Source organism: Anser anser, assembly GCF_964211835.1.
Source record: "Anser anser genome assembly, chromosome: Z".
Taxonomy (NCBI): Eukaryota; Metazoa; Chordata; class Aves; order Anseriformes; family Anatidae; genus Anser; species Anser anser.
This window is the reverse complement of record NC_139723.1, coordinates 55,502,593-55,526,313: the sequence shown is the minus strand read 5'-3', so window position 1 is coordinate 55,526,313 and position 23,721 is coordinate 55,502,593. Positions and strand designations below refer to the sequence as shown.

At 39.8% G+C, this 23,721-nt stretch overlaps 1 protein-coding gene across 24 annotated transcripts in view; it reads right to left on the bottom strand.

Moving 5' to 3' along the window:
• PTPRD (protein tyrosine phosphatase receptor type D) overlaps positions 1-23,721 on the bottom strand; it is a 1,402,037-nt gene that overhangs the window by 1,023,438 nt on the left and 354,878 nt on the right. For all 24 annotated transcript variants that reach the window (XR_014576765.1, XR_014576766.1, XR_014576767.1 and 21 more), the window contains one exon: positions 18,445-18,553. The gene's annotated coding sequence lies outside the window, so the exon portion shown is untranslated. The remainder of the gene's footprint in view (positions 1-18,444; positions 18,554-23,721) is intronic.

The following is a 23,721-nucleotide window of genomic DNA, read 5'->3' as shown; positions in this document are numbered from 1 at the left end:
ATGAGGTTTAGAATGGACCACCTGGCATTCTAAATTCCTTCTCAGAGGGGAGCCTAGATGCAGCTGGATCCAAACTTAGTCCCAGACTTGGTCAACAGTTTATGTCTAAAGGACTCCTTGCTTTCTAAACTCCTTGAATCAAGCAGGTAAGGAGCTCCTGTGGTGCAGTGGAATCCACACTTAGTCCCAGACTTGGTCAATGGTTTATGTCTACAGAATTGTATATGCACAAAATCATTTAGATTACTTAGCTAAGAATTTGGAAGGGGGAGGGAAATGTGCATAATCAATCTAAGATACAGTCTTAGTGAAATCTAAACTTAGTGAAGTTTAAACTTACAAAGCTTAGTACTCTATTAATCACTTACTAAGAATCTGTTGTGGCAAAGAATCTCTCACAAAGAGTAAGGAATCTCTGCAGCGGGTTTAACCTTGAGGTGCGTACCTACTCAGTAGGATATTCTGTCATACAGCCTGCTGTGTGAGCTCAGTGGTTTCTTGGGCTACTCACTATTTACAGTGTAAGATAATCGATTGACTCATAGTCATATTTGCATACCAACCGCTGTTAGTTTCTTCCAAATTTGTCTTGAGTTGGACATTGACCAGCTCTGTGGTCAGGTGAGCAAACTGATCAGCTAGACCCTTGGCTATTGTGTGTTATCTGTTTCCATCTGAATCCACACTGAGATGGTTGCAGCCATCACAACTGGACACATTTTTCACAACTGCCACCTGTAGTTATCGCTTGAGCATGATCCTGACTTATGTTTGAGCAGGGGTTTGGGTGAAAGGCCAGGTTGATGTGAGGGAAGAGCACACCATCACAGTATATTCAGTAATGTTAATATAGCAGCCATGATTTCTTACCAAGTGGTATCCCATTTGTCAAAATAAGTCCTCCAGAAATGTCATAACACTGCATCATAACACCCATCCATCATGACCTTGTTGCCCATTATCACAGGAAAATCACCAATTTTCTGGACTTGCTGATTATTCAGCCTTTTACAAAGAGGTATACTAACCACTTTAAAAGGAAGATAAATAAACTGGGAATATTCCCATATATTATTTGCAGTTGGTTACTTCTCCATTTCTAAGTTCAATCATGTTCTAAAGGAAGAATAATCTTTACTTGCTGTTCTCAACTAAAAAATAATAAAAAATAAAAATAATAAAAAAAGCAACTTCACATTTAATGATTTTAAAGTTTCCAGTGAATCATCAAATCTTAATTAATTCATGGCTCATTTTGTGTGAACAGATGCTCTCTTTCTAGCTAACAGCGGATAACCTTTTTAGTCAGACAGGGGAGAGATATATAGTACTGTCTCTTTTTTGCCATTTGATTAGACCTACTTAGCACATACAGTCTACACTGAACATCCAAGCACAGAAGGTCCAGACCACGTGCCATTTGCACCCCTGAGGAGCAGAACACAGTAGCTGAAGTGAAGAGAGGAAACTGTAGTCATTCACAGATTTTGGTTCCACTGTCTTTGTAACCAAACTTTGAACACTGCCATGCATCTATTACATCATCCCTCAGTCTCCCCTTTACTGGACAACCTGAGTCCCAACACCTGGAATTTGAAATAAATACCTGTATATCAGTCTAAAAACATAACCATATCCACCACAAACTAGAAGTTTAATTTGCATCAAATAGGAATAGGTTAACACTGAGACAGTCTGTCCTAAAAGACTGAGTTTCACTGCTGAAACATGAAACTCATCAGGCCAGGATCATCAGAAAAAACCTCAAAACACAAACAAAACAAAACAGGAACATTATTTGCCCTCTTGGAATACTGCTGAGCTTTTCACAACCTTAGCAAATGTTTTAAGAATAAAGAAGAGATCAGGTGTTATATCTGCTGCTAATATGCTTTGAAGCAGTGAATGTTTAAATGTGATTTTTGCCACAGTAAGCAATGATGTGTTTGTGTGTATGTAGGCTGCTTGCCAATCTGACTGACACTATTTGAATGCTAATGATATATTAGGGAACAGTAAGTCAATTTAAATTGCTTTTTAAAAATACATACAAATCAAACTGCAATGGTTTGGGAGTTTTTAAGACTAATCTAAGACAGAGAGAGAGTTCTGGTCTAATGTTTGATTTATGTTAACTGTGTGCAGTGGTGTTAGTCAGCTGGGCAGCTGAGCTCCACCACAACCACTCCCTCACTCCCCCTCTTCAAAGGGAAAGGGAGAGAAAATATAATGAAAAGGACTCAAAGGCTGAGAAGGACAGGGAGATCACTTGACAATTATCATCATGGGCAAAACAGACTCAGCACAGGGAGATTAATGTAATTTATTACCTATTACTAACAAGCTAGAGCAGTGAGAAACTCAAAACAAACTGAAAACAATTTCTGCCCCATCCATCCTCTCCTATGTCATCCCCCCAAATAGCACTGGGGAACAGGGAATGGGGGTTGTGGTCGGTTCGTAATGGTTTGTCTCCAGCACTCCTTCACTGTCACTCTCTTCTCCTGCTCCAACATGGGGTCCCTCCCACGGGATGCCATCCTTCCCGAACTGATCCTGAGTGGGCTTTCCACAGGCAGTAGCTCTTCAATAACTGCTCCAAATATGGGTGCGTACCATGGGCTCCGATCCATCAGGTGCACACTGCTCTAACCTGCGTCCTCCACAAGCAACAGCTCCTGCCAGGTCACCTGCTTCTGCATGGGCTCCTCTCTATGGTCTAAAGCTCTGGCCTGGAGTCTGTTCTGGCAGGGACTCTGCACTGGCCACAGCCTCCTTCAGGTTACACCCACCTGCTGCACCATGGACTCCTCCCTGGGCTGCAGCTTGGAAATCTACTCCGCTGTGGGACCCAGGGGCAAACAAGTTTTTTTTCCTGCATCTGGGCCACTGCAGGCAGCCGAAGGAGCCACCTGAACCCAGCAGCCCCCAGGCAGGCAGCTGACGAGGTGTGGGTGGAGCCAGAAGCTGTGGGCTATTTAAATCAGGCATAGCCACCATTTTACAGTCACTTGCTGAGATGATCAGCACTAGCGTAGAGAAGGATTGTGATGAGCAGGGGTTTTCCTGCATTGAGGACACTCAAAGCAGTTGAGGGAGCTGTCAGGGCCCAGCAGCACTCGAGGGCAGTTGATGAGGTGTGGGTGGAGCCAGAAACCACCTCCCTGCTGTACACAGGCAGCTGCTGGGGAGCACGAGCCACCAGGAAGGTAAGGACCATGGTGGGCAAACAGGGTGTGCTTCATCAGTCAGGGCATGGCATGGCAGTTTGTGCAGCAGTTTGCACAGGCAGGGAGGTTGAGCAGGGTCAGTCATAGGTGTGTTCTGGGAAAGACTTTCTAGTGAAGAAATGGTGTCCGCCCACCAAACCTGATGGGCTGTGGCTAAAACCTAGATCGGGGGGTGGGGGGGGTGGGGGCTGCAACCGCCTTAAGCAGATGCCTCTACCAAAACAGACCTCCCAAGGATCAAAAGAGTGGCTCAGACCCTCAGTTCTGGGGAGCTCCAGTCTCTGGAATACTCCCTGAGGCCTGAAGGCTGTCATGGGTGTAAGTGTGCCCAGCTGCATGAGCTATTCAAACAGATAGCCCAGTTGTGAGAGGAGCTCACCAGGCAGTGTAGCATTCAGGAATCTTATCAGGAGATTGACAAATGGTGTTATATGCTGACACGGTCCAAGCAACAGCCCTGCCTTAAGTCCAGGCAAGGGGTAGGGAACAAGTGTGCGGCCCAAAACACGCACATTTGAAAGACTCACAGGATGAGGGAGAGTGGACCCTTGTCTCTCTTCAGAGATGGAGGAGTCTTCCCCCCTGCTCCTGAAGTGCTCCTGCACAATATATACGAGGGTCTAGGAGGAGACTCCAGGAGAGCTAGTAAAGATCTCAGAAAGACCAACCCCAGAGACCTCAGCAAGGCTGAACACACAGAGTTGTCTCAGTCTCCCAACTGCATCAAAACCAGTGCTACAAAGAAGGTGTGAAGGGTGTTATTCACTGGGGACTCTTCTCTGGGAGGCACCGAGGCTCCCATTTGCTGTCCGGAAAATCTCTCCAGAGAGGTTTGCTGTTTGCTTGGAGCCCGTATTCATGATATTACAAAGAAGCTACCAAGTCTGGTGGGTCCCAAAGACTACCGCCCCTTCCTACTTTTTCAAGTAGAATCAAACAAAGCTGTAACAAGGGAACTCCAAAATATCACATAAGGATTTTATGTCCCTTGGAAAGATGTTCAAGGGATCAGGAGTGCAAGTAGTGTTCTTGTCCTCCCAGTTGGTGACTGGCACCCAGGAAGAAGGAGATGAATGGGTTGAGTGAATGGTTGGGTGTGAGGTTGGTGCTGTGCCCAAGGTTTTGGGTTCTACGACTTTGGACGTGCTTTTTGACAGACTGGGCATGCTGACATGGGATGGAGCACAGGTGACCAGGTGGGCCAAGAGTGTTCTGGCTGGTAAGCTGGCTGGGTTTATCAGGAGGGCTTTAAACTAGACGTGATAGGGGAAGGGGATGCACCTCTGAGTGAAGAAAGAATGCCTGAGAACACTATCACTCTAAATAATGGCAAGGAAATACTTGTGAACTGTCCCAGTGCAATTAAGAAGGGTTCTGGAAACATGATATGACCAATTGCACAGCTAAAGTTCCTCTACATCAACACACGCGGCATGGAAAACAAGCAAGAGGAATTGGAAACCATGGTGCAATTAGACAGATACGGCCCAATTGCTGTCACCGAAGTGTGGTGAGATGGATCACATAACTGAAACATTGGAATAGAGGGCTACAAACTCTTCAGAAGGGATAGAGAGGGAAGGAAGGGAGGGGGCATTGCCTTCTACATTAGGGAAGGGATTGGTTGCAAAGAGTTGCCTCTGAGAAACTTCCATGGACAGGTTGAGAGCTTGTGGGTGAGAGTTAAAGACTGCACCAGTGAAGGACAGCTTGTGGTTGGGGTCGAATACAGGCTGCCCAATCAGGAGGAGCCTGTAGATGAGGCATTCTTGCTTCAACTACAAGAAACTCTCTTGCACACCCTCATCCTGGTGGGGGACTTCAACCACCCAGATGTCTGCTAGGAAAGCTACACAGCAGGCTGTAAGAAATCCAGGAGATTCCTGGATTGTGTTGAGGATAACTTCCTGGTCCAGGTATTACACAAATCAACCAGAGGTGAAGTGTTACTGGATCAGGTGCTAACCAACATGGATGAACTCATTAAAGAGGTCAAGACTGGAGGCAGACTGGGCTGTGGTGACCACGCCCTGATTGAGTTTGTGATCTCAAGGAATACAGGCCTGGCAAAGAACGAAGTCAGGTCCCTAAACTTCCGAAGGGAAAACTTAAAGCTATTTTAAGATCTAGTGGGTGAGAACCCCTGGAACACAGTTCTTAGGGACAAAGGAGCTAAACAGTGCTGGCAACAATTTAAGAATGCTCTCCTTAGAGCACAAGAGCTCTCCATCCCCCCATGTAAGAAAGCAGGCAGGGAGGGCAGACAACCAGAATGACTGAGCAAGGACCTGCTGATCAAACTGAAGCGCAAGAAGGAGATGTACAAGCAGTGGAAGCAGGGACACATGGGCTGGGAAGAGTACAGGGATGCAGTCTGGATGTGCAGGGATGGGATCAGGAAAGCCAAGGCACAGATGAAACTGAGCTTGGTGGAGGATGCAAAGAATAACGGGAAGGGATTCTATAGGTACGTTGCTCAGAAAAGAAAGGCCAAGGAGAGTGTACCCCCTCTGATGGATGAGAAACGTGAACTGGTAATGAGACATGGAGAAGGCTGAGGTACTCCACAACTTCTTTGCCTCCATCTTCACTGACAGGCTTCCCAAGTCTTATTTCCTTGAACTCATAAATGGAGGCTTGGGGAGCAAAGTCCCACCCACAGTAAGCGAAGAGCAGGTTCAAGACCACCTGATGAAAGTCTGTACAAGATTAGGGATGAAACGTGCAAGTCTATGGGGCCTGATGACATGTATCCCAGGGTCCTGAAGGAATTGACTAATGTAGTCGCCAAGCCTCTTCCATCATATTTGAAAAGTCCTGGCAGTCAGGCAGAGTCCCTGGTGATTGCAAAAAGGGAAATATCACGCCCCTTTTTAAAAAGGGTAGAAAGGAGGACCCGGAGAATTACAGACTGGTGAGTCTCACCTCTGTGCCTGTGTCTGTCCTGGGACAAGTACTGGTTAGTATCTTTATCAGTGACACAGACAGAGGGATTGATTGTTCCCGCAGTAAGTTTGCAGGTGACACCAGGCTGAGTGGTGCAGTCAGTACAACAGAAAGAAGGGATGCCATCCAAAGGGACCTGTGCAAGCTTGAGAAGCAGGCCCACATGAACCTCATGAGGTTCAAAAAGTCCAAGTGCAAGGTGCTGCACCTGGGCCAGGGCCGGCCGGGGCCATCCAGGACATGAGTACAGACTAGGAGAAGAACTCAGAGAGAGCAGCCCTGCAGAGAAGGACTTGCGGGTTCTGGTGGTTGAAAAGCTTGATATAAGCCAGCAGTGTGTGCTTGCAGCCCAGAAGGCCAACTGCATCCTGGGCTGCATTGAAAGAGAAGTGACCAGCAGGTGGAGGGAGGTGTTTGTCCCCCTCTGCTCTGTCATTGTAAGGCCCCACTTGGAGTACTGCGTGCAGGTCTGGGGCCCCCAGCACAGAAGGATACTGATTTGTTAGAGCAGGCCCAGAGGAGGGCTACAAAGATGATTAGGGGGCTGGAGCATCTCTCTTATGAAGAAAGGCTGAGAGAGTTAGGGACATTCAGCCTAGAAAAGAAGTCTCAGGAGTGACCTGTGGCTTTTCAGTACTTAAAGGGGTCTTATAAAGAAGATGGGGAGCAACTCTTTGCTCAATTGGATAATGACAGGATGAGAGGGAACAGTTTTAAACTAAAAGAGGGAAGATTTAGATTAGAGGTTAGGAGGAAATTCTTCACTCAGAGGGTGGTGAGGCAGGTTGCCAAGAGAGGTTGTGGATGCCCCATCCCTGGAGGTGTTCAAGACCAGGTTGGATGAGGCCCTGGGCAACCTGGTCTGATGGGTGGCATCCCTGCCTATGGCAGGGGGGTTGGAAGTAGGTAGTCTATGAGGTCCCTTCCAGCCTGAGCCATTCTGTGATTCTAAGCTAACTAAGCTTTTCTGTAGTAATAATTAAACCAGCAGACATTCTTCTATGGATAATATATTTGTTTATATATATGAAAATAAGAATTAATACTGAAGGGAAAGAAAGAAGCAACCTAGTAGCTTTAATGTAGTACAGATTTTAGATTTTTTTTTTGCTTTTTTTTTTCCTTCTTCTTAAGTCTTGTGTTAAAAGGTTTTGTAGGACAGTGACATATAATGACAAGAACACTTCTTATTTTCTATCCCCCACAACTCAAAACATTTTAGTACAAACAGTGTATTTAGGTGGAAAACATATAATTTTGTGATTACCATTACTTTAGGAGCAAATAGTTGAAAAATCTTTCTGTTTAAAGAAATATGTTTAAATTTGGATTTAAAAAAAATTGCAGAAATGTTATAGGGAAAGTTCATGTAAAATATTATACCTAATCACAGAAAACTGTAGTTTTCAGAGACAAAGGAAAGCATCACTTATTTTCACAGTAAAAGTAGATAAACTGACTCAAAGTAAAGCTCTTAAGAATAATCTAAATTAGTTCATGTTGCTATTTGCTGCTAGTTTTTTAGATGTAGATCTTAGTGATATGGTTTAGTGGAGGACTTGTTGGTGTTAGGTCAGAGGTTGGACTAGGTGGTCTTGGAGGTCTCTTCCAACCTAGATGATTCTGTGACTGTATCAATTCTGGCATTTTGAAGCCTCATGTATAAGCAAAATATGGTACTCCTTTAATGAATAGCTAACAACTTCCATTAGAATTTTATTACTTCTCCTGTACTGGAGACTGTCAGCAAAGTGAAGACATGTTCTATATCAGTTTCAATACTAATGCTGAATCAGTCTTAGTAACTAGGACAAGAACTTGTAGATCATGCACTGCTCACTGCCGTGAAATGAACAGGTTTTTCCTAGTGGAAAAGGTCACTAGTAATAGACCATAGGCGTTGTGTTTATTTTATAATTTTATAAGCTCTTAGAACTGAGGTTTGTCAGTCTTATTTTGCCAGAAACTGCATTGACCTGCCTGAGACGATATTTAACCTGCTTAGATGTAATATCATTTCTGCAAATGACCATATGCTTATTCCTGTTTTGTTTTTTGTTTTTTTTAACTCTCTCCCCTCCTCACCTTTTGTGTATTGTATATATAGATAGCATATGTATTTTAACTTCATATAATTAGTAGTACAAAGAAGTTATTCTGTATCAAATTGTCTGTGGCTCTAATATAGTGATTCAGTGAAGGCAACTACAAGACAGATAAAAGAGCAGAGGTCTTGGAAATGTGGGCAAATGATGGAAAATAAAGAAGCAGAGGCAGGACATAAGAAAAGAGGCTCAGCCTGGTACTGGAGACCTACACTTACAAACAAACTACCAAAATTCTGCTAAATAAATACAGACTTCTGAGCTGGGCAAAAACAGTCTTAGCATAAAAAAAAAAAAGGCATGAAGAACACATACTCAACATATGAATAACACACTCTGTACAGTTGATTTAGATGTAATGCCAGTGAAGAAATAGCGACTTCTAAAGAGTTTTAGCAAAAGCAGAATTGCTGTCACACAAACTCTAGAGTGGGAAGAAACCTTCTACCTCAACAAACTCACCCAGCAAAAGAGTCAGGATGCTAATTGATATCACTACCTTCCCCCAAATCAAAGTCACCAATCTTAGAACCTACAAGAGCAATGAAAGAATTCAGGGGTAAGTACTAGGAGAACATGTGTAACAGTTTTATCTGCATTATTATTATGAAGACCTCTAACACTATTTTTTATTATTATTTACTATTTCTTTCCTTTTGTGAAATAAATAGGTCTGGACTAATAATAATATTTTGTTTAGACTGTAAATATTTTAAAATCTTACTACATTAATTTTAATATTAAATAAATTAATTTGAAATGCTAAATATACTAACAATAATTTAGTCTTTACAAATAAGATGTGTTACTTTTTTCACCCATAGCAAGATTTTAGCTGTACAATCAGTTACATTAGCACACCGCCATAAATACTGCGTAGCCACATGTAGTTGAAGTTGGGTACTGGTGTATTCTCCATGCAGATGACAACTCTAAGAAGTTTCTTACTGACAGCATATAAACAGAGATTTTCAGAGGCAAAACATTTTGTTAAATCTGGCAGCTTTTGATGGGAATGGAGCAACACCAAACCATGGCCTTGTAAAACATCACTCCATTTTCAGCAGGAAAAGCAATAGCTTATCTTTAGGAAAAGATGTAATTTAAAAAATAAATAAAAATAAATCATGGGCAAAACAGTACATTTTTTTTCCAATCATCACCTGGGCAATAACTGAACTGTTTTAACTGAAATTTTAATTTTGACTCTAGGCAAATGCTTTGTGTTATTAAGTGTCAGTATGAATGACAGTTCAACTTTGGTAGGTAAAATGTAGCTGAAATGAGTATTTTAAAAAATGGAAACTGAAACAACACATATATAGAGAAATATATATATAAAAATATATAATTACATATAGAAAACAAGTTCTAGGCTGCAATCCTAAAACCAGAATAAGATTACATTAATACTTGCTTCGGCTGACATGTTGTGCATGCTCTATATCAGAAGTTTTCATATTTATCAGTATACTTGTCTTAGTTTCAGCTGGGATAGAGTTAATTTTCTTCCTAGCAGCTAATACAGTGATGTGATTTGATGTTAGGATGCTGATAAAGTGTTGACGTTTTAGTTGTTGCAGAGCATTGCTTAGTTGCAGAGCCAAGGACATTTTAGCTTCTCATGACAGTTGAGTCAAACTGGCCAAAGGGATATTCCATACCATAGGGCATCAGGCTTAAGAGTAAAACTGGGAGGAGCTGGGCAGGGGGATTGGTGGGGGCAGGGGAGGAGGACATAGCTGCTGCTTGGGAACAGGCTAGGCATAAGTCTCAATAGGTGAGAAACTGCATTATGCATCACTTGTTTTGTATATTCTTTTATTGTTATTATTTATTTATGTCCTATTAAACTGTTGTTATCTCAACACACAAGATTTTACCTTTTTTCTTCAACTGTCTCCCCCATCCCACTAAGGGTGGTGGTTGTGAGAGAACAGCTGTGTGGTTCTTAGCTGCCTACCTGCCTAGTTAAATGTATTAAATAGTTAAATAACAAATTATATTGTTGTTGTCTATGTACTGCGTATTATTTCAAATTAGGAGTGATGTTCATATTATCATCCCTTTTAAATTGAGCAGACAATTTCAAAATAGGGTGTTTCATTATAGGTAGTTTTTCATGCAAGGAAAAAAATACACAAAATTCTTCTGAGATGCACATAGCTGTGAACACATAAAGGGATTTGTCCAAATTCATAGAAAAGTAGAAATCAGTCCAGGATATTATTACCTGACTAAATAGCAAATTCTTCAAATAATCCGGTTGTAATGTGTATCGTATGAAATACAGATACATGTTAACACTCTGATGATGCGAATCTGTACCATATGACAAAAAAAAAGTGTTGCCATTTCAATAAATGATTTCCAAAGTTTTAAAAATATATTTTACATTCAATTTAATAAAAAATCATGTATATGAAATTGAAAGTAAAAATCTTGGCCTATTTTTTTCTGTATTACAGACATCCCTTCACAAAGGAAGGTCATCTTAGTCTTTGTTATCAGGATCCTAACCTGGGATCTGGGAAAGCATCTCTCTGTTTTTCCCTATATTCCTTCACTACATTAATTTCTCTTACATGGAGGAAAGTGATTGCACTTTCTGCATCTCAATGTTACATTTTCATAAGGGGAGAGTAGTTCCAGTCCACAGAACTTAAGAAAATAGGGGTTCTCAGGCTCCTACATGTTTGGTCGTAGTACTGATATGTTAGAAAAGAATATTATATTCACATATCATTGCTATTTATTCTGCTCTTAGATTGTCTCATTTATTAAGTAGTTTGTATGTATAGCACACTTAAAGTATAGTTACGTTATTATTATTATAAACAACAACAAAGTCTTCACTTACAAATATGCAAAGCTACTTAAAATTCTACCTTTCTAGATGTTCTGGTTTCAAACACTTTTAAGAATGTTATTTACATAAGCACATTATTATTTAGAAGATTCTTAAAATGTAAAATGCTGTCAAGCTTCCATTTTAATATATTAAAAGACCTTAATTTAAGAGCTTCGGACAGGATTTTCGTCATTCAGGAAATAAAACTTGTGACCCTGGAGAAAATACCATGTAAATAACTCCAAAAACAGCGATAGGAGTTATTGCCAATACTCACAGCTTGCCTATTCAAGGGCTACAGAACAGGGAGGCAGACAGGTTAAGCTTCCTTTGTGCCCTGGTTTACAAGTTTAATCAATCAAAATAAAAGTTATCAGTGAATAAATTGTTTCTCGCTTCCTGTGTCTGAGGCAACTGTAAGTTCAGACTGTCTCCAAAGTCAGACTTCTCTTTACACACACAAATGGAAATATTATAGGAAATCATAAAATTAAAAGACAAATCATAACCAATTCTACCCTGTCAAATTTTGACCTCATAGAGGACTTCAGGTGTAGGTGCTAAGTGAGCCAACTAGGAAAGGCACCCTCCTAGGTCTCTTGCTGGAGATCAGAGAGGGTCTCGTGGGAGACATGACAATTGGCGGCCGTCCTGGCCATAGTGACCATGAAGTGGTTGAGTTTAGAATTTATGGTGACAGACGGAAAACTGCCACCAAAACTTCAGCCCTGGATGTGGGGAAGCAGACTTCAGGCTGCACAGGGAACTAGTCAGCAAGGTCCCCTGGGAAACTGCTTTTGAAGGCATTGGTGTCCATCAGTGCTGGTCCATCTTTAAGCACTGCTTCCTAGAAGCACAAGATCAGGTGATTCCAAAATATGGGAAGTCAGGCAAGCGGGGCAGAAGACCGACCTGGCTGACCAGGGATCTTCTACTGGAGCTAAGGTGAAAAAAGAAAGTGTACGGCTGCTGGAAGGAGGGTCAGGCGATGATGAAGGAGTATAGGGATGCTGTTCGTGTTTGTAGGGAGAAAATTCGTGTGGCCAAAGCCCAACTAGAGTTGAAACTGGCCATGTCTGTGGGAGACAATAAAAAGGTTTTTTTAGATATGTGAATAGAAAAAGGAGAACCAAAGAAAACATAGGTCCGCTACTAGACGGGGAGGGTCTCCTCACAGACAATGACATAGGCAAAGCAGAGACGTTTAATGCCTTCTTCGCCTCTGTCTTCAACACTGATGATGGGCTTCGGGACCCAGGGTGCACTGAGCTGGAGGACAGTGGGAATGACAAACTCCCAACCGACCCCAAATGTGTGTGGGATTGGCTGCTCCACCTGGATCCATACAAGTCCATGGGTCCAGATGGAATTCATCCCAGAGTGCTTAAAGAGCTGGCAGATGTCATCGTGGGACCTCTCTCAGTTATTTTTCAATGATCTTTGGGATCTGGTGAGGTCCCATTGGACTGGAAGCTGGTAAATGTTGTGCCAATTTTCAAGAAGGGTAAGAAAGAAGACCCTAGCAATTACAGGCCTGTCAGTCTCGTGTCAGTGCCTGGTAAAATTATGGAGAGGATGATCCTTGAAGTTATTGAAGCGCACCTGGGGGACAATGCAGTCATTGGTCCCAGCCAACATGGGTTCATGAGGGGTAGGTCCTGCCTAACAAATTCGATTTCCTTTTAGGATAAGATCACCCATCTGGACTCGGATGAGGGTGGAAAGGTCTTGCAGAGAGATCTGGACAGACTGGAGAGCTGGGCAATCACCAACCACATGAAGTTTAACAAATGCAAGTGCCGGGTTCTGCACCTGAGACAGGGCAACCCTGGCTATATGTACAGACTGGCCGACGAGACGCAGGAGAGCAGCCCCGCAGAGAGGGATCTGGTTGTGGTTGACCGCAAGTTGAATATGAGCCAGCAGTGTGCCGTGGTAGCCAGGAGGGCGTATCCTGGGGTGCATCAAGCACGGCATTGCTAGTCGGTCGAGGGAAGTGATTGTCCCACTCTACTTTGTGCTGGTGCGGCCTCACCTTGAGTACTGTGTGCAGTTCTGGGCACCACAGTACAAAAAGGACATTAAACTGTTGGAGAGTGTCCAGAGGAGGGCGGCGAAGATGGTGAAGGGCCTAGAGGGGAAGACGTATGAGGAGCGGCTGAGGTCACTTGGCCTGTTCAGCCTGGAGAAGAGGAGGCTGAGGGGAGACCTCATTGCAGTCTACAACTTCCTCACGAGAGGGAGTGAAGAGGCAGGTGACCTATTCTCTGTTATCACCAGTGACCGGACCCGTGGGAAAGGTGTGAAGCTGAGGCAGGGGAAGTTTAGGCTAGACATCAGGAAGAGGTTCTTCACTGAGAGGGTGGTCGTACACTGGAACAGGCTCCCCAGTGAAGTCATCACTGCACCAAGCCTGTCTGAATTTAAGAAGCAATTGGACTGTGCACTTAGTCACGTGGTCTAAACTTTTGGGCAGACCTGTGTGGTGCCAGGAGTTGGACTCGATGATCCTTATAGGTCCCTTCCAACTCGGGATATTCTATGATTCTATGACTTCAGAAAAGCTGCAAAATGCTAACCTTGACCTTCAGGATGTATTGAAATCAGGTATAATCAGTTGATAATCATGATGCTCTCCTGGGAAAGAAAAGAAGTCCTCATCCGACAGGTCTTCTAAAACCTAGTGAGAATCTGATCCAGACTCAAATCCTTAACCTTGCTTAGAAATTAAAGCTGACGCCCTGGCGCAGATGTCAAAATGAATAGGTTCAATTTTTGGCTTAATGACAGAGTTCTGGTGTCAAATGCTCACTTTTCTGTGGCTTGGTTCTCAAACGGAAAATGAATACATAACAAATCATTTCCCTTGCTTTTTATCTACCTCAGCTCTGAGACAAAAAATGGCCTAGAAAGAGACCCGCACAAAAGCATCCTCATGCCAGGGTATTTTTAACTTCTGTAAAATACAGAGTAAAATTCGTTTTTGTTAATGCAATGTGAAATGAAGTCATACCATTTATTTTACTGGGATTTATTTGTAGTTGTTAAGATTGCAAGTGTTTATTTTTAGTATAAAATAATCTGCTTTCACTTTTGCATTTTGCCAACTGGAAATGCTTGTGAAATATGTAACTTAGTTTGCTCAATGTTCATCTTTTTTTTTTTTTGTATTGCAAAGGTTAATCCCAAATCCTTAGAAATTTTGTCAGACAGCTTGACAATTTTTTTTGTTGTTGTTTATTTGTTTGTTTTGTTGTTTTTGTATATTTGGTTTCTGTAAAAATCTTTCATGATGTGAGAGGAAGTTTGTGGAACTATTTGAAAAGTATATGCTGAATATATACCAATTTGAAGATGAATCTAATGTGCACTTAGCTGCAGTCTGGAACAATGCATAATATGTCCACATTCTAGTCTAAATTTCTGATGATTTCATTTTACTGGAATATTTCTTTAGCTTATCACAGTACGTAAAATGCACCAGAGTGTTCAGCACTGTTGAGAGTAACCTTAAAATTGCTGCTAGCTTAGCCAGCTTCTTTGGTATTGAGATGAGCTTCTAAGACAAAGAATTTTAACATGATGCTGTAAACAGAATGGCAGAAACATCCAGCAAAATTTAGTATGCTGATACAGAACTACTGGTGCTAATTTCACCTTGCACATCATCAGACAGATTTTTTTTGCCATGACATTTACAACTCTTGATTCCTTTGTCTGACCTCATAACAGTAAAATATTTATTAAACTATAAAAGGTCTCCATGATTCTACATTAAATAGGCAATAAGAACATGATTTTGAAAAAGAAGTATTTCTCCATTAACCCTTGCTAGTAGCAAACATTTACAGGGTTAGCAATTTCTGGTTACCTTCCAAAAATCTTAAGACTGCTGATTTGTGCCAGAAAACAGAAGAAAATGATTGCCTCGTTCATTTCACTTCTAACATTAAAAACTATTCTATTCAACAGCAACTATAAAAACAAAACTAATGCATAGGCAATTAGAAAATCTACATATTAAGCAAGTCCATCAGTCCCGAGGAGACCTAGGCAATAGTCTCAATCATCCTCTTTAGAGTGAATAGGGCTGACATGGTAATTATTTTCTTGCCTGGGATCTTCTCAGATTTCCTCTCTAGATACGGTCGTCATTCACGATTAGCTGTTGGTGTAGGTACCATTCCCCAAGAACTAGGTGTAACCCCTGTGTAAACCTGTAGGAGATTCTTTGGATTTCATGCAGAAATCCAGACAGCTCTACTGTATACCATGTATGCATATGATCTTTCGGTATAGGATGACTCTCACTATCATCTGTGTTTTAGGATGTATTAGGTCTTCATTAAACCTAAGGACTTGTGGCAAATGAGACTCTTAACAGAGATCTTGCTGCTACAGGATCACAGAATCATAGAATGGTTTGGTTTGGAAGGGACCTTAAAGATCATCTAGTTCCAGCCTCCTTGCCACGTACAGTGACACCTTCCACTAGACCAGCACATTGCCAGCTCCTGTTGAGCTTCTCAGCAGTTTCAGGTCCTTTTTTTCAGAACTGCTCTCAATCCATTCTACTCCCAGTCTGTATTTGTGCTTAGGGTTGCCCTGGCCCAGACACAGGAACTTGGCAATTGGCCTTGTTGAACTTCATGATTGCTTATGGTAGAATAGGCTCAAAGCCTATTTATCTTTCTAGTTTCTTCTAGAATGCTATAGACATTCATGACATAATTAAAATTTAGTAAGGCTTAAGGTATATTCTCATCATTACACAGAAACTTTACAGTTACTCATGCTAGATTTCAAACGCCATAGTTTGTCTAAGGTAAATGAAATCTTGTATATTAGTTGTTTCTTCTCACCAGCTATTGGATAATAACAAAGAACTTCCCTTCATTATCAGACTGGAAGGGTGGTGGTTTTTATTTATTTATTTGTTTTAATTTGTTTGTTTTGTTTGGTTTTAGTTACTTGAGTTTAAAGCATATGTGGGCTTCATCATTATCACTCATCAGCAATGAACTTCCTCTAGACTACAGTCTATTTATGGCTTTCAAAGAATAAAAGAGATGTGGAGCGAATAAGCTGCTTATAATTTATAGAGGTTTCCTAAATACGACTGTCAATCACCAAGTTGCTAAAGGAATGCTCTTACTCTTCTAAAAAACTTTGTAAATCAGATGTCAAGCACTCATAGAAAGTAAACTTGCTAGTTCAAGGTTTCATAGAATATCCTGAGTTGGAAAGGACTCACAAGGATCATCAAGTCCAACTCCTGGCACCATACAGGTCTACCCAAAAATTCAGACTGTATGACTAAGAGCATAGTCCAAATGTTTCTTAAACTCCAACAGGCTTGGTGCAGTGACTACATCCCTGGGGAGCCTGTTCCAGTGCATGACAACCCTCTTGGTGAAGAACCTTTTCCTGATATCCCCTGTCGCAGCTTGATTCCATTCCCTTGGGTCCTATTGTTGATCACCAGACAGAATAGATGGGTGCCTGCCCCTCCGCTCCCCCTCATGAGGATGCTGTAGACCACAATGAGGTCTCCCCTCAGCCTCCTCTTTTCCAAGCTGAACAGACCAAGTGACCTCAGCTGATCCTTTTATGTCTTCCCCTCTAGGCCCTTCACCATCTTTGTAGCCCTTCTCTGGACACTCTCCAATAGTTTCACGTCCTCAAATGAAAAAGAACTGCTCACATAAATTTTATACATAGTTTGAATAAAAATTATACTACATTAAGTTTCTTTTCCTTCTATGCCCTTATTTATTTATTTATTTATTTATTTATTTATTTTAAAGTCTATTAAAGAGATCAACACATTTATTTCATTCTACACAACTGAGAACCTGTGAGGAATCATAGTTCTTTTATTTTATATAGTATATACTGCATATGAATCATATTCATAAACCTTGCTTGGTTTGGCTAGCAGTGAGCAAAGAAGACGAAGCATCCATTCAACTTTATCAGTATTTCTAAGAATCAGTAAAGCAGTCAGTTATCCAAAGTTAGCACAGCCACTGAGAGGAGTTTGGCTCCTCTATTAGAGAGTCTCCATGCAAACAGAATCATGGTTAGCATTGATAATAAACATTTTGAGTAACTTCCAAACTTGCAAATACTGTAATACTTTGAGCTAAGAATTTATTTTGCTGTGACACTAGAATGTTTTCAGAGATTCATTTTTTTTTACAGTATCCTATCTTACCTCTCCCTATTAACTTTTACTGATACTACCCATTCACAACCTCTCTCTTTCATCCTCTCTTTCCCACTCTCTCCCATTTCTATTTTTCCCGGGGTAATATAATCCAGGTTTCTTAATGGTTGTTCAAAGAGGACAACAGACTCACAGAGAAAGTATAATGTGTTATACTGTCAGTTAAAAAGCAGATCTGGCAAACTGAAAACCATCCTGCCTTTATCTTCTCTGTGAGCTCGCACTTGCTCTAAAAAAAATGTATTTGTTGACATTTGCCAGGGAAGAATACCGGGGAAAATAAAAATATTCCAAGTTTAACTGAGGTATTAGAATTAAATAATAATAAAACCCTGACATTACGAGGATGAGAGATATGTTTTAACATGGTTCCCTCCATATATATTATGATATATTTATACTAAGAATTTCTTATCATAAATCATTTCTGTGTGGGCATAGTTCTTTTACTTTGCAGCTTTAACACTGATCACCTTAGCTCCTACCACGTGAAGCAAAATTTGTGGGACTCCTTCAGAGACCCTCTTTGGACAATCAAGTCTTTGTGCAACCACAATTGTCTTCTATGTTTCATTCCATCAGATATGCAATAGAAAGGAATAACCACTTAATTAGTGCACAAATAATGTTCCTCACTTTTTTTTTCCCTACGTTTGTCTTCTACATTAAACAGATTACTGTTTATCTATATTTTCTTAATCACTGAATATATGTATATATGTTCGTTTCATTTTTTTTTACATTAATTTTTATAATATAAAAGGAGATAATTTTATAATATAAAAGGTGTTGTTTTAGTAATATAAAGACATTACTTTCAGTGCGTACTTTTATTTGTCTACAAAAGATGACACCTAAGAATGTAATGTCACTAAGTTTGGAAAATTATATTCTAAAAAGATGCAATTACATTCTGATTTTAAGACATGTTTAAATGAGAAATTGAATTTCCCAGCATCTGAAACCAAAGTGTTCTACAGTGCTTTATAAACTGCATTTTAAATTTTTGTTTGTTGTTAGAAATCAGCAAGCTTCATAAAATTCATCTGAAATGAACCTCCAAATTTGTGAGATCTCACTTACTTGGTGTTGAGGCTGTTCAGATCTTCCGCAGTGGGTGCCAACATTCTGTCTATCAAATTGAATGTCTAGACTGTAAATGGCCAGGAAAGCAGTTGCCTTTTGCTCACACCTGGAACAAAATATTGTGTCAGTTAGGTTTTGTATTTTCATAGTCTTCCAAGTGCAGTAAGACATTCATTGTTTTCTTTGCTTGCTTTATTAGGGGTTCATCAGAACACAGAATTACATTCTTATTTTCTCCTTGAATATGTGACACAATATGTATATAAATAAATGTTGCAAAGAATATATTATTTTGAATTTCTTATATTTTTTGCTGTTTCATTCATTTGTAACTTAAATTTAAATAAAATATTTATTCATGCAAGGTATACATTTATAAGTGCTGGTACTGAAGACAGTCAACTCAGAATATCAAACAGTAGAAAAAGTGTTTCAGAGCACAGTTATTTAATTTAAGTGTATGCAAACAACAAAGTTTAACATTTATTTAGATCTTAGAATACATTTTTTTTTCCCTTTTCTTCACCTTACATTGGAATATAGTCTTCAAAATTTTGAGAAACTATTTTTAAAACAGAAGGCTAATGAAAAAATGACCCACTTTTCAGCTGCTGTACATCGGAAAAGGCATAAAAGGAAAGTCCCAAATAACTGAAATATATATATATATATATCCATCTAGAAAAAAGGGGGAAAAGGAAGATTCAAACACCAACAGATCAGTCAGTTTCACTCTAGTCAGTAGGAAAATTATAGGAACAGGTCCTTGTGAAAGCTATTTGCAAGCACAAGGACAAGGAGAAAAAGCCAACTCATTTACCAAGTGTAAACTGAGTAAATTGCCAGTGGGTTACATGAGAGCTGTGAAAGCCACACAATATCTCAGGCATCCTAAAAAAAGTTAGTACAATTAACAATGAAATACAAATTATATATTTATTAAATATTTATTCCAGTTACATATACAAATTTTTACAGCTTCCACACAGTTTCTTATGCCTATCAGAAAAGACAGAGAGATATGTGTAGACAAACATGTGGAAAAACACAGATGGAAAATAACTGTCTTTCATTATATATTCAATACAAAAAAATATATATACATAATAGTTTTATTATATTGTATTTTGATGACACAAATGTATTCAGTATTTTTGTTATATCCTATCTAGGTGATTTGATATATCTATAGCTCAAACTAAACCAAAACCAATCAAACTGAAATCATCATCATATTACACCTCTCAGGGGTTCTACAACACAGTTGGTATTTTTCTACATAGAGCATAAATTTTAACAAACTCTCTACCTTAAAACAACTTTATATTGAGATTGTATGTTATGCTAGCACCAGGAACAGGGTAGCAAAATTCTGAAAATCACAGTTTATAAAAGCTTCAGATCTTTGTACACCAACATTCCTTGCTGTACAGGTGTAGTGGGTTTATGTGACAAGGTTTTGTTAGCGGCGGGAGGGTGTGTGTGTGGGGGGGAGGAATAGGGGTGGCTCCTGTGAAACTAATCCAGAAGCTCCCCCATGTTAGTTAAGGGCCACACCACTGGCCAGAGCTGGGCCAATACAATGAGTGATGCTGTTTGTGCGTCTGTGAGAGAATATTTAAGACAGATAAAAAAAAATGCTGAGGAACAGCAGCTGGGAGAGAGAGAGAGAGGAGTGAGAAACAGCCTTGCAGATGCTAAGGTCAGTGAAGAAGGAGGAGGAGAGGTGCTCCAGGTGCCGGAGCAGAAGTCCCCTGCGGCCTGTGGAGAGGACCATGGTGAAGCAGGCTGTCCCCCTACAGCCCATAGTGTACCACAGTAGAGCAGGTTTCCATGCTGCAGACTGTGGAGGAGACCATGGTAGAGCAGGTGGATATGACCTGAAGGAGGCTGCGGCATGTGGGGGACCCCCACCGGAGCAGGCCCTGGGCCGGACCTTTAGCCTGTGGATTATTGGATTAAACCAATTTTGTCTCTCTATATACATGTTATTTTTAACTAGAATTGTAATTTTCATCACTGTATTCTTTTTTTCTTATAAAGCTCCAGTATGAACACTTAGCAAAATAGTTTTGTATGAAGAATAATAATTACAATTCAGAGAAAACACTCTATGCATGAATTATTAAGCAAAATAACGAAGCCTGAATTCCTATTTCAAGTTCAAAATTTAACTTGATCTTACTACAGAGTTTCTACTGTGTCTGCTGAAGTCATGTTACTAAAAGAAGTAAGAGTATAACTGTTTACCCAAATGGTAATTTTCTCCTTGTGAATAAACAAGTAGGCACCTGGTATACTAAAGAAAAGAATTTGAGATTGAAAATATATCAACTTTATATTTGAGTTCAATTTTTGCAGTCCAAATTTGAATATAATGTGAATATAGAGAAGAACTAAGTATTCCATAAGTAATTAAAAAGTGATATCAAACCCCAAAAATTTGAATAACACTTGTTCCATCCTCTAGCTGGTCAATGAATTTGCTGATATATTATAAAAAGCCAAAATAAGCCTCTAAAACTAATATGAAATTATCCCATGAGAGCTGAAAGCTTCTTCTACTCTGTTCTAATTTGGGCATAAAAAGCCAATCTCTTCACCTTAGACACAAGACATTGATGTAATTCAATGCAAAGTCTATAAATCAGTGCAAAGTCTACATTATTACTTGGACACTTTGCAAATACATACTGATATGATCAGTAAATTCACTCTCTCAGAAACCTTTTTTCTACTCTTTCCATCAGCATAATCTTTAATGAAAGTTATGCACATATGGAAATACCCTTAAAAGGCAAGTAAATTTAATGCAATAGGGCTACTGTTTTGAACATATATAGCCTTGAACATGGAACAGAACTGAACTGGAATTTCTTTCCAGTTGATGTAGTATTTTATTAATTTTTACAGATAGTATTAAAAAAAATCTGAAGACTTCTTTAGTAACCTAACATCTTTACAAGTAAGAGAGTAGTCTAATCTAATGATGTCACCCTGATACTTTTAGACTGGAAAGGCAAGTAGGTGGAAAGTGGAGGAGAAAATTGAATCTTTCTGAACTGCTTCAAAACCATAAACTCTTTCAACATAACAGGATAGGAAAAACAAACAAACAAACAAAAAACAAACAAACAAAAACAAACATGATAGAAACATAGTAGAAAACAACTCAAAACAATCAGAAGTTGTGTTTTGCAACAGCTATAGCCTGGAATTTCCCAATGCAGAAGAGTACATATGACATTTCCATAACTGTGACAATGACCTGAGTACTGAATCATCATCTGATGCGAATGAGTAGAAATATCTTCTTTTTTATTACTCCTAAATTAAAATTGGAAAACAAACTTTTCTGGCAACAACACCACAAGATGTTCTTACATTCTTAGACTTTTCTGTAGGAATAAATAAAAAACCAAACACAAAATAAATAAATAAATAAATATAGGTGCACATTTTCTATTCCAATGAAGCAAGTAACATTTCAACTTCAGGAAAGTATGAACACTCTCAGCACCATCTTGCCAATCAGACCAGCAATTTGTTTTTCTATTTTCTGACAGGGATACATTTTGTCTAAAGTTATTTTTGCCCATACTTTTCACTTTTTATCAATTGGGAACAAAAGGAAACATCACTTCTGCTCCTAAATGAAAGCACCAGATAAGTAGGAAGTTTTGGTCTACCTGCTACTTCTGTTAACCACTACAGGAGCACAGTGCATTACTGACTCTCTATGTTGTTATGTATGCTAAGATTCCCTGCCAGGAGAGCTAAAGTATTTATATTTTCTTAGTAAAGTGTCCAGAAAGCCATGTGGCACTGTATAGCTGAAAATGGTTAAGATTCAGCATTGAAATTTACATACATGCTTCTGGCCACAATTAATTTAAATTTATTAAATTTAGACATGATGCTGCTGCAAAAAAGAGAGAAGTTAGATACTAAAAGAAGCACTTGCAAGCAGAATTAATATCTGTCATTATATCTGCTCATAAAAGTGGAAAAGAAAAATAATGAAGAGGTCCTGGCACAAAAGTCCTTGTTCATGTCAAAAGAATGGAAGGAAACATTCAGTTATGCTAGATATCACATGGGACACTGATATTACAGCTTGTCTGAAAAATTAAAAAGAGAGTGTCTTATATCCTGCATGAGTAATCACAGAAATAATACATTAATGATCATTTCCAACTAATGAATGTTTGCATGATATTAGTGATTTTTGAAAATGGGAAAATGGGAAAATACTGCCCAAGCTCTTCTTACAATTATAAAATCATAACTACTGATCTTATACTGGTTTGGGGTTGGAAGGGACATTTATCATCTAGTTCCTACTAGATGTCCTTCCATGGACAGGGACACCTTGCACTAGACCAGCTTGCTCAAGGCCCCATCCAACCTGGCCTTGAACACTTCCAGGGAGAGGACTTCCACAACGTCTCTGGGCAACCTGTTCCAGTGCCTTACCACCCTCCGAGTAAAGAATTTCTTCTGAATATCTAATCTAAATGTAAACTTTTTTGGTTTAAAACTGTTATTCCTCATCCTATCACTACACTCACTGATAAAGTGTCCCTCTCTTGTAAGCCCCCATTAAATACTGGAAGGATGCTTTAAGGTCTCCCTGAAACTTTCTGTTCTGTAGGCTAAACAACCCCAACTCCCTCAAACTATTTTCGTTGGAGAGATGCTCCAGCCCTCTGACCATCTTTGTGGCCCTCCCCTGGATCCACTCTAACAGATCCATGTCTTTCTCATGTCAGGGGCCCCAGAGCTGAATGCAGTACTCCAAGTGGCATCTCACAAGAGTGGAGTGGAGGAGGAGAATCACCTCCTTGAACCTGCTGGCCACGCTACTTTTGATGCAGCCAAGGATTCAGTTTACTTCCTGGGCTGTAAGAGCATGTTGCTGACTCATGCCCAGTTTTTTTTTTTTAATTATTTGTTTATTTTTTTTTTTTTTTGTCCACCATGTAGTGCATGAATTTCAAAAGTATAAATTAAATTAAAAGAAAAAAAAACTGTAAGGATATGACATGATATTTTATATGACATTATATATATATATATTTTTTTTTTCAAATTCTATAGATGCTGGTAATAATACTAAGTTCAGGAAAACTGCTGAGGTTAGAAGAGACCAGGTCCAACACCCCTGCTCAAGCAGGGCCACCTACAGCTATTTGCCCAGGACTGTGTTCATGCAGCTTTTGAAGATCTCTAAGGAGTGAGACCCCACAACCTCTCTGAGCAACCTGTTTCATT